This window comes from Peromyscus californicus, unplaced genomic scaffold (assembly GCF_007827085.1).
Source record: "Peromyscus californicus insignis strain IS unplaced genomic scaffold, ASM782708v3 Scaffold_14__1_contigs__length_90479793_seg_2, whole genome shotgun sequence".
Taxonomy (NCBI): Eukaryota; Metazoa; Chordata; class Mammalia; order Rodentia; family Cricetidae; genus Peromyscus; species Peromyscus californicus.
The window spans coordinates 70,834,308-70,840,302 of NW_026294436.1; positions in this window are offsets into that span (position 1 = coordinate 70,834,308).

Sequence of the window (5,995 nt, forward strand, 5' to 3'; positions counted from 1 at the left end):
CTGTTTACTCGCTCCTATCCTGTGGCCTTTCTTTGTAACTCCTGGCATTCTTGCCATATAATAAAGAACGTGGTAGAACACCTAAGACCCAAAGGGGTTCCATCTCTCCTGAACACTTCCATCTAAAAATTTCACCAAGTCCCTTGGCAAAAGAAAGCATGCCAGGAGCTTCTAGAATTAACATGTCAGGTAGCTAAAACATCAGCTGTATCTCTTCTTTTCAGTTGGACAAGCCTACAACTGACTAAGAAAATTTGCTTTGGGAGTCTGAAAATGAAAACACAGTAAAATTTTTAAAGCTAGGCTTCATTTTTTTTATTCCCTTAAAATTTCACACATGTATGTAATGTGTTTTGACCAAACATATCCCCTATTCCTTTTCCTCTATTTCCTTCCTTACTTTTCCCTCTGAACATCATATATTCTTGTTTTAAAAATCATTGACTCCACTTAGTGCTGCCTATATGTGTATGGATGTAGGACCATCTACTGGAGCATGGGTAGGCACTCAGGGGTTTCATCCCTGATGGAAGCTTCATTCCCAGCCATCACCAATTGCTAATATCGCCCCAGTTAGGGGTAGAACTTCATGAACTCCTCCCCATTCATGCTGGGATTTTTGCTGGCTTGGTCTTGTGAACGCATTCCTGTGAGTTTATGTGTACAATGGTCCTGTCATTTTTAGAAAATAGTTTCACTGCAGATATCCACCACTCTGGCTCTTACAATCTTTTCTCTTCCGCTTCTAATGTGATCTCCCAGCCTTGTGGGGAGAGTTACACTATAGACATCCCGCTTAGAGGTAAGAGCACAACAGTCTCTTATTCTCTACACACTAACTGGTTGAGGGTCTCTGCATTTATCATCATTGTATTAATCACTTTCTGTTGCTGTAAAAAAACACCATGAGCAAAAGTAACTTAGTGAAGAAAACGTTTATTTGGGCTTACAGTTACTGAGGAACGGGTCCATCATGTTGGGGAAGTAGGGCAGGCATGGCAGCAGGAAGAGGAAGCTGAAAGCTTACATCTTCAAATCACAGAAGGTGAACTTGAAGTGGCCTGAGGTCGTTCATCTCAAAGCCTGTCCCAGTGATGTACCTCCTTCAATAAGGATGCCTCACCCAAACCTCCACAAACAGAGAAAACCAGTGGGGTGTTCAAATGCCTGAGAACAAGGGGGACATTTCTTATTCAAACCTCCACAGCCATCTACTGCAGAAAGAAGCTCCTCTGATGAGGTTTTAGAGATGCACTAACCCAGGGAAATAAAGATACGAACTTAGGGAGCAGCTTAATGCTGTGTTCATTTAGTAGATTAATGAATGGTATTGGGTTCTTTCCTAGGACCTGTGACCTAGTCAGCCATTGATTTGAAGCCCGGTTAACAGTGTCAGTCATGAGTCCCATCTTGTGGAACAGGCCTTAAAACTAATGAGGAATTAGTTGGTTTCTCTCCTGACATTCATGCCGTTAGTCCACCACTGAGCATATCTCGCCGGGCCAGTTGTTATTGTGGTTTGCAGGCATCACAGTTGGGTAAGACTGTGGATTACTTCTCTTCTCCTGTGCCATACATAGAACCTCCCAGGACTCTGAAAACTACCCAGTAGGGATGAGGCTTTATGTCAGTGCAAGTTTGATTTTTCCATGTCCTAACACTCAAGTATGTGTTCTCTTCAGCAAATAGGGTCTTGCCATCAAGTTCTGGAGAGTAATCAAGAGCAATAGGAGGTTTGTTGGGGAATATATGGACCTCCCTGACTAACAACTTGAAAAGGAGCAGCCCATCTAAATTCTCTCTGTGTGTGTGTATGTATGTATGCATATATATGTGTATATTTTAGGAAGACTTTCCAGTAGTAGGTTTCCATATTACATTTTCAAAGGCCTTTAATGGTAGTTATTCAGCCATACTCCTTCCTCTACCCTGTCCTTCCCCATCTCCCACCTGACTTAATCTTTCCTGTTTAAGCTTTCCTCTTCCCTCCTTTAGAACACCTGTGTTCCAGTCCCTTTCCTTGAACTTTCCTCCCATGCCCCTTATGCATTCCTAACTTCTATGTGTGCTCCAATGTAAGCATGCTCAACCAAAGAGTCAAAGCTACCATCCACATATGAGAGAGAACATGTGTTTTTTTTGTCTTTCTGGTCTGGGTTTCCTTACTCAGAATGATTATTTTCAGCTCCATCCATTTACCTATGATTTTCCTAGTTTCCTGTCTATTTATAGCTGAATAATATTAGTGTGCCCTGCCTTAGTTACTTTTCTATTGCTGTGACAATACAGCATGACCAAGGCAACTTACAAAAGGAAGCGTTCGATTTGAGGATCACAGTTCCAGAGGGTTAGAGTCCATAATCATCATGGTTGGGGACCATGGAGTATGGCACTGGAGCAGTAGCTGAGAGCTTAAATCTGATCCATAAGCATGAGGGAGAGAGAGAGAGAGAGAGAGAGAGAGAGAGAGAGAGAGAGAGAGAACTAGGAATAGAGTAGGCTTTTGAAACCTCAAATCCCATCTCCAGTGACCTACCCCCCAAAAAAAAATCACACTTGCTCATCACTTCTGAAAATAAATAAATAATTGAACAAATAAATATCCAGATTTGGTAAATTAGACTGTTGGCCCATTGGGCCAAACATAAATCTTTTATGGACATTTTGATGAGAACATGATTTCTTCCAAGTTCAGCCTTCATCACAGAACCATTCTTTTTATTCCCAACATGAAAAACCACATATGGTTTCACAATGACTCCAAAGCAAGAAGAGGTCTACATAACATCACACAATAGTAAAAATATTTTTCACATCTTTGTAAAAATCTAGTCCGTGTTTCAAATGAAATTTTCCACCTAGTTTCTAAAGAGCTTGAGTATGTGAAGAGACAGACTGGAGGCCCTGTAGGGGATTAGTAAGATGTGAGTGAACTCCATGAAGAACTAGTGAATGTGCTGACTAACAAGGATGGTTTTATTGGAGGTATTTTTTTTTTCTATTTTATTTCTTCTTAATGAGGAGAAACCAGGGAGGTAACTATAGAGTGAGACAAGATGTCCAAACAGCTTTCCAATGGTGCTCTGCTACTAACTGCTCCCAGAAGGGAAGACCTCAGCCTCTCTCACCCACAGGCCCACCCTTTAGTAACTGGTATAAATATTCACTTCTGATGGGCAGCAGTTAATGCCATAGTTTGACTATGTAAATCCCTCTAAATTCTTATCCTAGAAGTGGTATCACATCCTGTGGTGATAGATTAGCCATATTATAAAAGAGGCACAATGCAATCCTGTTACGGTTTGGATGTAAAGTGTCCTTCACAGGCTCATGTGTTTGAACACTTGGGCCCCAGCTGGTGGTGATGTTTGGGGAGGTCGTGGGACTGTGAGGAGGTGGAGCCTAGTTGGAGGAAATAAGTCACTTCAGGGAGGGCACTGAGGCTTTTAACCTAGCCCAGCCCAGCTTAGTTTCTTATGAGCTCTCGCCTCCTAATCTACCCAGATGTGAGTGAGCAGCCCCGTGCTCCTGTGTAGACAATCAACAGCTCTCCTGCTACAATATAGCTTCCAACTATCCTCAAATTGTGAACCACATTGAACCCTTCATCCATTAAGCTGCTTCTTGTCAAGTCCAGTAATGAAAGAAGCACTGAACACCACATTGTTGTTTGGCGTCCCACCCCCACCCCCCATCATGCAGCAAGGCACCATCCTGAGCCAAGACTCAAGTCTTTACCAGTCTTTATTTATTCTGCCTGTGTCTTGACCTTGGACTTCCCAGCCTGTATAACTATGGAAAGCATATTTGATTCTCTATAAATTTCCCTGTCTAGAATATTTTGCTCTACAGTAGGAATAGGTAAAAGGCATATGCCTAACACTTCCTGTGGAGAGAGGGGAATTCACGTCCCCTATTATCTAGACCAAGCACATCACTGGAAAGCCAGCTGCTTTACCTGGTAGATGAGTAGAGCAGTGAGCACAATGCTCCCAAAGCGAGAAGGCCACCCGCTGTGTCCCTTCTGTCCTGCATGCCAGCAAGATCATCTGAAGATGGTAGAAGGTCTCAACAGCTTTAACTTGTCATGTTTCTGGTACAACAGCCTTGACTGCTTCCAAAGAGCTTTTCAGAGAAAGTTCTGAGGTGGACTGTCATGAGGAAGCACAGGATATATTACTAATATTGCCCCCCATCAAGCTTATAATGGGAATGAGGTTGATCCTCTAAAAAGCAAAGGGAACTCATCCCCAAACTTGAATAGTTCTTTTAAGCAGCTTCACCCAGCTCAGAGTGGAAATGTGGTTTGCTTCCTCCATGTTGCTGCTTGGGTGCTCTGTGCTCCTTCCTCATCAGTCCCTCTCCTCTCTCTGAAGGAGAAAGATGATTGCGGACCACAAGGGGCAGAAACAACTTGTATCTGTTAATATTTCAGGGAATGGGGGAAAAGAAGGAATCTTTTTTTTTTTTTTTGGCATCTGGGTTGCTGTTGTCCCATGATTCTATGGGGTGATGGTACTCCCATATTTAACTGCTAGGGTTGTGGTAGTTTCACAATGGAGAAGAGAAGAAGGTAGATATGCCTGTTTTGAGTCAATGCTGTTGTTTTGGATTCTGCTGCTAAAGCTATAAATGCTACTCATGTTTTATATGCCTCTATTGAGAATGATGTAAGCAGCCAAAGTGATGCTCCTGATTGAGATGACATAGGTATAGCTAAGTGTTGAGATCTTGGTGTCTTCACATCTGCAATGATCCCTTGAGTCACTGTAACTGAGGTTGTCAATATGCCAAAGGGAGGTGGCTTCCACTTGGAGGTATCCCATAGAGTTTGGACCCTGATTCCCTCATACAGCAGTCACCTCCACTTTTGAAAGGAGCTATTTATTTACTATTGGGTTCAGGCTGACCCTGAGCACCTGACCCCAGAACTGTGACTCTATCCTATGGCCCCATTGGAAAGATCCAGCTCACGATCAGTGACTGATGAAATGGATTCAAATGGCTTGCTTATTAAATGGAACAGATGAAAATCCATAAAAAGCCTTGATTCTCCCATCGCCAACCCATCTGGATGAAAAGGCTACATTGAAATCACAATAACATTGAGATTCCATCTCCCCCAAGTAAGGATGGCTGCCATCAAGAAAAGAAATGACAACAGATGCTGGCAAGGATGTAAACACTCCTAGATGGAATGTGAACTACTACAGCCGCTATGGAAATCAACATGGAGGCTCCTCAGGAAACTAAGCCTAGAACCGCCACCTGCTCCTGACATACCACTCTGGGTATATGCCTGAGGGAATCTACGTCATCAGCAGAGGTAGCTGCACATCCATGCAGACTGTACACTAGGTACAGTATTCAAGACCTAGAGCCAGTGCAGAAGCCTTGATGGATGAAAGGACAAAGAGAATGTGGTGTATTATACAGATGTTATGAGGAATACTAATTTTCAATAAAGCGACCAGAGGTGGAGATCACATTAAATAAGCCTGATGTGCAAACTATCACATGCTCTCTTGTATGAAGAATCTAGGTTTATATATATACACATGTAAGAGTGGAACAGGACTGTGTGGGGCGGGCAACTAGAGAGGAGGGAAAAAGACGAGTGTCACATTATCCTGTGTTCTCTCATGTGAAGAACACACACACACACACACACACACACACACACACACACACACACACACGTACATAAAAAGAAAGCAGAAGGGACGATTTGACACGACTAAGTGGACCAGTGGGAGGAGGTGCTGGGAGGTTTATGAGGAAAAAATGTGAGCAAGTACAATACATGTGTGTGAAAGCCATGAAAAGACCTATTAGTTTGTATGCTTATTTTAAAATACTTCAAGATCTTTAAGTGCTTATAACAATTCATCTAAAAAACAATGCCAGATAGTGATTTCAATTAATTCTACCTTTAATAAGATATTACTCCTTACAGAACTAGACATTTTAATAAGTAAATCTATGAGTCAGTAAA